The sequence below is a fragment of the Capricornis sumatraensis genome, chromosome 1, assembly GCF_032405125.1.
Source record: "Capricornis sumatraensis isolate serow.1 chromosome 1, serow.2, whole genome shotgun sequence".
In the NCBI taxonomy this organism is placed as follows: domain Eukaryota; kingdom Metazoa; phylum Chordata; class Mammalia; order Artiodactyla; family Bovidae; genus Capricornis; species Capricornis sumatraensis.
Genome location: NC_091069.1, coordinates 256,344,293 through 256,355,023, shown reverse-complemented (window position 1 = coordinate 256,355,023; position 10,731 = coordinate 256,344,293).

Below are 10,731 nucleotides of genomic sequence, written 5' to 3'. Positions count from 1 at the left end.
ACAGACGGGAGCAGAGAGAGGGTGTGAGACAGAATGATCCAAGAGGGAGGAGCCGGGCAAGCTTCCCGAAACCCAGCACCAAATGATGCTGGAACCAGACCAGGAACCAATGATGGTTTTTCCCAGCCAGATCTAACGCAGCACTGTCCTCAATCATAAGTAATTAGTGGGTGTTTTTTATTAAAGACTTACCTCTAACTCCCTCTGCAGCTAGATCCCAAGCTCTCCCGAGGAGAGACCTTGTCATTCTCATCCCTCACCTAGTGTAGTACCTGGTGGTGCCTGCTAGGCAGTGGTGAGCCCCGTGGGGTACCTGGGCCGGCCCTAGGGGTGGGGTAGGACTGACGCCTGTCCTCCTGTCTCCAAGTGTGTGAGCCACGCGTGTGAGCAGCTCCGGGGGAGCAGCTGCGGTGAGTGAGTGCAGAGGACAGGGCCGCACTGGGGAGGCGCGGCACAGGGCACGTGTCGGGTGGAGACAGCGTGGAGAGGGGAGAGCTGTGCACTCTCAGACTGCGAGAGCCAGACTGCCCAGGCGAGCTGTTCTTTGTGAGCTGTCAGCTCCGTGCAGCCAGATCTGTCTACACCAGCTGCATGACAACTAGAACTGGAGGTGACCAGGAATACCAGAGTTAAGGATTTCAAAAAGGATGGGCCTTCTTCTAGCCCAGGTTTCCCAGGTGATGCTAGTGGTGAAGAGCCCTCCTGCCAATGCAGGAGATGCAGGTTCGATCCTTGGATCAGGAAATGGCAACCCACCCCAATACTCTTGCCTGGAGAATCCCATGGACAAAGGAGCCTGGTAGGCTACAGTCCATGGGGCCACAAAGAATCAGACACGACTGAACAACTAACACCTCCTTTAGCCAGGGATCAAGGGGGACATATATTAATATAATATGAAATATGTTTTAATGCAGTATGGAAAGTTTCAAGTAATATAGAAGGAGTTGATAATGTAATATGCAATATGCATTATTGAGGAATGCGATACAGGGTGGTGTTGTTGAGTCACTAAGTCATGTCCCACTGTTTGTGACCCCCATGGACTGTAGTCTGCCAGGCTCTTCTGCCCATGAGATTTTTCCAGACAAGAGTACTGGAGTATGTTGCCATTTTCTGCTCCAGCGGATCTTCCCAACCCAGGGATTGAACTCTTGGCTCTGGGGTGTCTCCTGCATTGCAGGTAGCTTCTTTACCACTGAGCCACTGGGGTTTAGCATAACGCACAGTGTGTTATTAATGCAATGCACAATGTGCTTTCATGTAATGTGAAATGTATTAATCCTGTGATATATAATGGGTTACCAGTGAAACATGTGATGTGTATCAATGTACCATGTAGTATGTACTGATGTGCTATGCATCATACACTAATATACTGTACCACATGTAAATGCTGAATATGCAGCATGTGTTAGTGTGATACGTAAAGTGTAATAACATACTAACGTGCATACGTACCAGTGGGCTGCTCACGTGATGCGGAGTGTAAGGTGGATGTAGTTAGAATAGCTGTGGGAACATAGTCCCCAGATGGCCTGTCCTGACCCAGGACTTCTCTTCTCAAAGGTTGGCTGGGGACACAGTCCAGGTACAAGGCCTTAGGGAAAGATGTGGACATTCCATAGCCAAAGGGAAAGTCCACAGGGACTGAAATGGAGCCACACACGTGTGTGTGCGTGTACACACTGTATTTTCAAGGAACAATAACTTGAAACTCACTTGGCTCTCTAACTCTTTCATACAAAGTAAAGGCTTTCAAAATAATGAATACTTTAAAGGACCTTTCAAAAGACTAGACCTTTCAGCTGTTGTCTGAGAGCAGAGGGAGGATGTAGATAGACAGATGGATGAGAGATGGCCAACAGACAGACAGAGACAGACAATGGACAGATTTTACTGTCTACGTGTGTCTTATACCCACGCATGGTGGGTGTTTTCTCTTCATCAAGGTTCTCATCATCAAAACCTCAGGAATACTGACACTTTGGGGCGGGTGTTTCTTTGATGTGGGGCTGTGATGCGCATTGTAGGGTGCTGAACAGCATCTCTGGTTGCTACTAATTAGAAGCCAATAACTCCTGTCCAGGTGTGACAACATAATATATCTTTAGACAGAGCTAACTGACGCCTGCTCAGTATAAAATAATGCACAGGTGAGAAGCCTTGCCTACCATCTCAAGGAGGGCATGGCAACGTGTTTAGGGGCACAGACCCTGGAGCTAGATGGCCTTGGTTCAAACCCTGAATCCTCACATAGTAGCCTGTGACCTCAGGGAAACTGACCTCTCTGAGCCTCAGCATACTCATCTGTAAAATGGGAATAACAACATCAGCACCAATATGGCATCTTTGCTCTGAGAACCAGGTGAGTTAAGATGCATTAATCAGGGACTTCCCAGGTTGTCCAGTGGTTAGGACTCTGCACTTCCTCTGCAGGGGGCACTGGTTCAACCCCTGGTTTGGGATCTGAGATCTCAGATGCTGCACAGCGTGGTCAAAAAAAAAAAAGGTGTATTAAGCATTTGCTACAGACCCTTAAAAAAGTAAGAGTCCAACTCTGATTATTCCAAATCTGCAATGACACAGAGTAGAGGTGTAAGGAAGGGTGTCCTGTATCCTCGAGCCACCAAGAAAAAGAACGCGAGAACAAAGAGATCTGGGTGCGTGTTTTGATTCTTAGCCAGAAACCCCTGGAGTCTGTGATATGATGGAGTTCACGTGAAATGACATCTTCCTTGACTTAGAATCTGATTGACGAAAACAGGAGGCATTTCCATCATAAGCAGGTGCCTAACAGATAGGTGTGTAGTGCTTGGCAAAGAGATGGTTAGATTTATTTTAATCCTTTCATTATTTTTCATAATAATTGGCATGAGGTTCCTTCCTGGGTCTATCTTTACCCAGAATGCCCAACCCCTGCTGGGGAAGGGTCTCCAGGACCCTCCTCTGGTACCTAATAGTACTTAACAGCATCCAGCAGAGAAAGAAACCATCCTCGCCCATTGGCTGGTTCTGCCACTTCATTTTTGTCAGAAAACTGGAAAGTTCTAGTGGTGCAACGTTCAGTTTCAGGATCACAGCTTTCTTCTTTCCCTCTCATAACTTGACAAAGGACACGCTCAGTATTTGGTGGACCTGAGGTGCAGGGAAAGTCGCCACACGCCTGTCAGGGCTTCTGGAGGTTCACAGAGTTCTGGCCTCTGTGAGATGCCCTGGGGTCCCCTGGGTGCTGAGGTAATGGCCGCCTCAGTGAGCGCCTCAAGGGCAGAAAGCCGCCCTGTGGCTGCTGTGCCTTCAGGGAAGGGAGGTGACACAAGTGTAAGGGACTGCTCTGCTTCTGTGAAGACTCTCTGTCAGAGGGTACAAGATCTCAACTTTCTAATGATGACGACAGCACTTTATTTTATTGAAAAGCAGAGACATTACTTTGCCAACAAAGGTCCATCTAGTCCAGGCTATGGTTTTTCCAGTGGTCATGTATGTATGTGAGAGTTGGAGTATAAGAAAGCTGAGCACCGAAGAATTGATACTTTTGAACTGGGGTGTTGGAGAAGACTCTTGAGAGTCCCTTGGACTGCAAGGAGATCCAACCAGTCCATCCTAAAGGAAATCAGTCCTGAATATTCATTGGAAGGCCTGATGCTGAAGCTGAAGCTCCAATACTTTGGCCACCTGATGTGAAGAACAGACTCATTTGAGAAGACCCTGATGCTGGGAAAGATTGAAGGCAGGAGGAGAGGGGACGACAGAGGATGAGATGGCTGGATGGCATCACCGACTCAGTGGACATGGGTTTGGGTAGACTCTGGGAGTTGGTGATGGACAGGGAGGCCTGGCGTGCTGCAGTCTTTGGGGTCAACAAAGAGCTGGACACGACTGAGCGACCGAATAATGGCAACAATAACAAAAGCGGCGAGATGAGGGTTAAGGTCACAGAAGCAGATCCGGCATAACTTCAAAATGAACCTTCCCAGTCACACGCCTGCCCGTTGCTGTAAGCTTCTGTATAACCTGACTCCTCCAGCTCCTCAGAACAGTTCTCTCAGGGTTACTTCAGATGCTGTCTCCCGGGCCTGAAGTCCTAAACATTCCCACTGAGTAAAACGTAACTCTCAACTTTTAGGTCATGACTATTTTTAAGTTGGCCGTGGGTGACATGTCTGTGATTTTTCAAAAGAAAAAAAAAAAAAATCCAAGTTTCCCAATGAGTGGGCAAGAGGTTTGACTCTTCCTCAGATATACAGTTCCTGGGAAGAAGGTGTTGCTCTCGGAAGGTCAGCATCACCATCTGGACTCCAGCTGACTTGGCAAGCAAAACATGTAAAGAATTCACTGCTTTAATACAATCGATCGCTTTTGGCAAGCAGATGAAAATAAATTAAAAGGAGCCAAGTTTTCTAATTGCCAGTAAATCTGCGGGTGATCAACTTTGAAACCTTGGCGGTTCCTGTCTTTCCACGGATCGCCATGTGCCATCTTCCATGTTGCTGGCAAGCTGACCAGATGGAAACCAGGCTGCAGCCGTCAGGCAGGTGAGAAACAGATGGCCCAGGAGGAAAAAAACCAGAAAGCCAGTAGGCTGGGAGCTGGCACACGAGCAGCCTGCCCGGGTCAGGCGCCGGGGCCATGCGGGCTCCAGAGGCTGACCTAGCTCTTTGGCCCTTTTCTGTTATCAAGGACGGGGTGCAGGTCACCTGGGGGCTAGAAGTGCGATGTGGGGAGGGAAAGGGGGTCTGCAGGGTGGACCCGACCATCGGCTCCCAGCCTGGCTTACAGATGAATACAGGTGACTATTTCTGGTCTCCTTCTGAGGCCACTGTATCTGTGAGACAGTCTTTTCTATTCCCTTCTCCCTTTCCATCTGCATTTAAGTGTCTTTATTGTCTCCCGTCCGCTCTCTGGGAAGCAGCCTTCTGCATCTCCACTGTGTTTCCCGCTTGCAAATCCCTTGACAATGTATCTGGTCGTGTTGAAGGAGGAACGGAGCTGGCCGAGCTGACTCCATCTTGAAAAAGAGGGGAAACTCCATCTTACATTGCCAGTGAGTTTTGGAGTACGTGCCTGGGAGCCATGGAAATCACATACCGACGGTCGAACAGGCCTCCCAGACTGAGAGACACCAGATTCCACACCAAGAGTTCCCTTCGCCAGAAAGAATGTAATAATCCCCGGTGTAGTCAATCTCCTTTGTAATCTGTGTGGCACCTGTTGGTGTAGGTTGCAATGTGTAACCAGCTGACCCTTCTGATTATGAGTCATGGCGGTGACCTGATTGTATCTCCCTTTAACACTTTCCAGCCCAGGTTTAAGGAATGTGGGGATGTGTGCTTGAGCAGTACACTTAAGGTATATAAGGCTTTCACAAATGTCTATCGGGGGTCCCTGGCGAAAGAGGAGACTCTGCCTCGGTCCCGCTGATGTAATAGCCCCCCACAATCCACGCTGTCCTTCTGAGTGAGTTTGATTCCTGGAGTGTTTGGCTATAACAACGTATGTAGTCACAGCAGAGCCAAAATCAAGCTTGTAATTCACACTTCTCCACCGGAAGGTTCTCACAGTCCTTCTCCCAGAGAACTCTTAGCCCAGACCCCATGCAGCGAGAGCAAACTGTTCAACTTTGGGTGGGTCCTCAACAGAGGATCCGACTTGACCTCATTACTTATCGACCACCCATCAGGAAGGACTGGCTCTGATAAAACAGAATTAGGATGTGGTCCCTCTGGAAAAACTATTTCTGAAATGCAAAACAGAGCCGCAATTCTATCTGTTCTCTTCCAGGCCTCTTTTCCTGGGGCCAGACGCTCAGTGATTTGAATGGACCAGCTCAAACACCATCTCATCTCACCCCAGTCAGTGAAATGTTTTCTTCCTGTCATTTCCTTCTGTCTTGGACGAGCCAAAGGATGTTTTCAGAATTCCAACCATCAGGGCACAGCAGGATTTTCAGCTTAGAGGGCAGTGCTGGTGAGGCCAAGGCAGAAGCTAAAAGATAAAAGAGAGGCAAAGTAGAAACAGATCCGAGACATACGGGAAAGCGGGGGAGCAGGAGGCCCCAGAGCAGCTGTGGAGTCACAGACAAGGGGTGCCATTCCTAATGCCTTCTATTTGCAGGGAGCAGCCTTGACCTCTGAAAGCCCAAATGCCAGCTCTGCTATTTCTTTTGTGTTAAAATTGAAGTATAGTTGATTTGCAATATTCTGTTAGCTTCAGGGGTACAGCAAAGCGAATCAGTTACACACACACACACATATGTACATGTCCATTCTTTTTCAGATTAATTTCCCATATAGGTTATTATGGAATGCTAAATAGAGTTCCCTAAGCTGTACAGTAGGTTCTTGTTGATTATTTTATATATTGGAGAAGGCAGTGGCACCCCACTCCAGTACTCTTGCCTGGAAAATCCCACGGATGGAGGAGCCTGGTGGGCTGCAGTCCATGGGGTCACTGAGAGTTGGACACGACTCAGTGACTTGATTTTCACTTTTCACTTTCATGCATTGGAGAAGGAAAGGGCAACCCACTCCAGTGTTCTTGCCTGGAGAATCCCAGGGATGGCGGAGCCTGGTGGGCTGCCTCTATGGAGTCGCACAGAGTCGGACACAACTGAAGCGACTTAGCAGCAGCAGCAGCAGTAGTGTGTATATGCTGATCTTAGTTACCAATTTACCCCTTCCCCTAAGATTTCTGCTTTGGTAACCATGAGTTTGACTTTGAGATCTGCGAGTCTGTTTCTGTTCTATCAATAGGTTCATCTGTGTCACTTTAAATTAGACTCCACACATAAGTGATATCATGTGATATTAGTCTTTCTCTGACAGAGAAATGAAGAAGATTCAATACACACAGATACACAGTGAAATATTGCTCAGCCACGAAAAAGCATGAAATAATGCCATCTGCAGCCACACAGATGGACCTTGAGATTATCATACCAAGTGAAGTCTCAGTTCAGTTCAGTTCAGTTCAGTCGCTCAGTCATGTCCGACTCTTTGTGACCCCATGAACTGCAGCACGCCAGGCCTCCCTGTCCATCACCAGCTCCCGGAGTTCACTCAAACTCATGTCCATTGAGTCAGTGATGCCATCTAGCCATCTCATCCTCAGTCGTCCCCTTCTCCTCCTGCCCTCAGTCTTTTCCCAGCATCAGGGTCTTTTCCAATGAGTCAACTCTTTGCATCAGGTGGCCAAAGTATTGGAGTTTCAGCTTCAGTATCAGTCCTTCCAATGAACACCCAGGACCGATCTCCTTTAGGACAGACTGGTTGGATCTCCTTGCAGTCCAAGGGACTCTCAAGAGTCTTCTCCAACACCCCAGTTCAAAAGCATCAATTCTTCAGTGCTCAGCTTTCTTCACAGTCCAACCCTGCTACTTCTTAATTACAGGGTTTTTAGTGAGTTACTTGGTCTCTCTAGGCCCAGAAGTCTTATATTTGGCCACACAGCATTACTAGGATGAGAGGAGCAGGGTACAAATCATGAAAGTCCCAAGAATGTGGCAGACACACAAGGTTAGTAGCTATTACAGTGACCACGTTGTATGAAGCTCAGCACAGGTTTTCACTATTCCCATGTCCTTAACTGGCCCCTAAACCCAGGGGAAAAAATGAAATTGGATAATATAGTCTCTTACACTTAAAAACAACTCTTTCCTAAAATTCTGAGAACAGCGCTTGAAGTTGTAAGTTTTTGTTTCATTTATAATTTGTAAATGGCCAAATTGAGACAGTGAAAATTGTGCCAAAAGAATAGATCCCCAGATAGTTAGGTAAAGAGAAAAAGGGAGAGGATGAGAGTGAGGGGGAAATAGGAAGGGAGGAGGGGGAGGGAGGAGGGGGAGGAGGACGGGGGAGGAGGGGAGGAGAAGTGGGGAAGAGGAGGAGGGGCAGGAGGAAGAAAGGGAGGAGGAGGAGGGGCAGAGGAGGGACAGGGGGGGAAGGCAAGGGCAAAGGGGCAGAGTCGAGTGCCTCTGAGCACATAGATAAGTCCTGAGATTAAAACAGATCCTTTTCCTCCATATTATCTCTGCTGCTGCTGCTGCTGCTGCTGCTAAGTCGCTTCAGTCGTGTTCGACTCTGTGCGACCCCATGGACTGCAGCCCACCAGGCTCCCCCGTTCCTGGGATTCTCCAGGCAAGAACACTAGAGTGGGTTGCCATTTCCTTCTCCAATGCATGAAAGTGAAAAGTGAAAGTGAAGTCGCTCAGTCGTGTCCGACTCTTAGCGACCCTATGGACTGCAGCCTGCCAGGCTCCTCTGTCCATGGGATTTTCCAGGCAAGAGTCCTGGAGTGGGGTGCCATTGCCTTCTCTGCCACATTCTCTCTAGCGTTTATTATTTGTCGGTTTCTTTTTTGATGGTGCCCATTCTGATAGGTGTGATACCTCACTGTAGATTCAATTTGCACTCCTCTAATAATGAGTGATGTTGAGCGTCTCTTCACATGTCTGTTGGCCATCTGCATGTCTGCTTTGGAGAAATGTCTGTTTAGGTCTTCTGTCCGTTTTGTGATTGGGTAATTTTTCTGATGTTGAGCTGCAAGTATATTTAGGAGATTAATCCTTGGTCAGTTGCTTTGTTTGTGTATGGCAAAAACCAACACAACATCATAAAGCAAATATCCTCCACTTTAAGAAAATAAATAACTAAGTAAAACACTCCCAACAGGTCCCTGGTCACGTGTGCAGAACCACTGCAGAAAGGCAACACCTCTCACTCATAAACCACCTTGCAGTGCCCAGCAAGTGGCCGCCTGTTGTAAGTGGGTTTCCTCGTCCTTCCCATACTGTGCAGGAGGTTCCATGACCCTGGCGCGCCTCCTATTTTACAGATAAAGAACTTGAAGCCCACATGTTTAAGGAACTGGTCAAGATCACTAGTGAATAGGGAAGCTAAGGCTGAGGCCCCATCTCCTAACAACTCTGTTAAAAGATCACACACAGTTAAAACAAAGCGCTGGAAATGCCTCGCCTCCCAAGGGGTCTGCTTAACTCTTCTCATTTGTGCTCAGACGCTCAGTTGTGTCAGACTCTTTGCAACCCTGTCAGGCTCCTCTCTCCAAGGGGATTCTCCAGGCAAGAGTACAGGATTGGGTTGCTATGCCCTTCTCCAGGGGATCTTCCCAACCCAAGGATTGAACCCACATCTCTTACGCCTCCTGCATTGGCAGGTGGATTCTTTACCACTGAGCCGTCCGGGAAGCCCACTTATCCACATTTTTTCTTGGATGTTTGGAGACTGGACCAGACTCAGCCTCCAGATATCATAGAAGATGGCCCTGGAGTTCCTCAATGAGAAGTGCCTAGGAACATGAGTTGACAAGCCTCCGATTCATCACTCAAAGTCTTATCTTGTTTCACTGACTTCCTCAGGCTTACAAGTTAGCAAAAATAATATTTTATAAACATGGACTTTGGGGGTGGTACTTGTAAGAGCTACTCAAGAAATACATACTTTGTTCTGTATTTATCTGCCATACATTTCAAGATATAGGTGCATTTACAAATATTTACATTATTTGAGGCGGGGGGGAATTATCTGTGCTGACTGGGTTGGTGCCAGCACCAAGCCCAGACACACACTAGATGAGCTTAGTCTACACAACAATCCCCCACAGGTTTAGTAATTCTATTGTGTACATAGGAGCACTCAGGACCAGAGGACATTATCACTCACCCAAGGTGGGACAGATCCAAATTTGATCCATGTCTGCCTGATTTCAAATCCTGAGCTTTTGACACCTCCACCCTGCAGTCATTCTGTTAGGACTGGCTATAAAATTTGGGAGGATCACTGCGAAATTAAAACACAGGACCCCCTGTTCAAAAAGTGTTAAGGATCTCAGGATGGCAGCCACAGAGTGTGACATCAAGCTCAGGGCCCTTGTGAGTGTGGAGTCCTGTGTGCCGCACCAGGTTCCATGCTCCCTGATGAAGCCTGTCCTGCATCCTTCTACTCACACACCTGAAAAAAGTTCCCTACCTTAGGAGTGAATTACCTGTGAGGAGGAGACTCACCCCGAGGGGGAGTCCTTCAGCCTTTGCTCACAATTCTGTCAGATCTGTGATTGATTTCTTCTCAATAAAAACTAAACCTGAGCACTAGATGGGCACACTGAAAGAGATTTTTCTCACAGACATGGCTTTAGAGACACGTATGCAGTGTGCCGATTCTCCAAGGCGTTTCAGCTTTGTCTGGCTTTTCTATTTTTGCGAAACAGCTGGGACACAGGCCCAGTGAAATAACTCCTTGGTTCCTTGACCACTTGGAAATCAGAATGTGGCTAAAGGGAAGATGAGCTGATCACCCAGGTTCGTCTAGAAGTGCCTTCCAGAAGCAGAAACAGACACAGGCTACTTGAAGACCAGTTTCCGACCGAGCGCTCCGTTTCCGTTTCCTTACTATTGGAGAGATGGAGCCTGTGGGCACTCGCTGTGTGTTCCAGTGGAGTTTCCCTGGAGAGCAGCACTAGACACCGTATCCTCTGTGCTCTGTGCCTCTGCCCGCTGGAGGCTCAGAAGGGCTCCTCAGCACACCCGGAGTTCCCACCCCTCACCCCTCTATCTCCCTCCTTGGGACCATTGCCTCTTGTAGTTGAGATCCATCTGGTTACAACCACAGCCCTGGATGCCAGTCTGCAGCTCAGAGCCCCTTCAGCATACACACCGGAGAGTCACAAATCCAGGGAATCCACCGTGGCAGTGTGCCGACCACATGTATGATTCTGGAG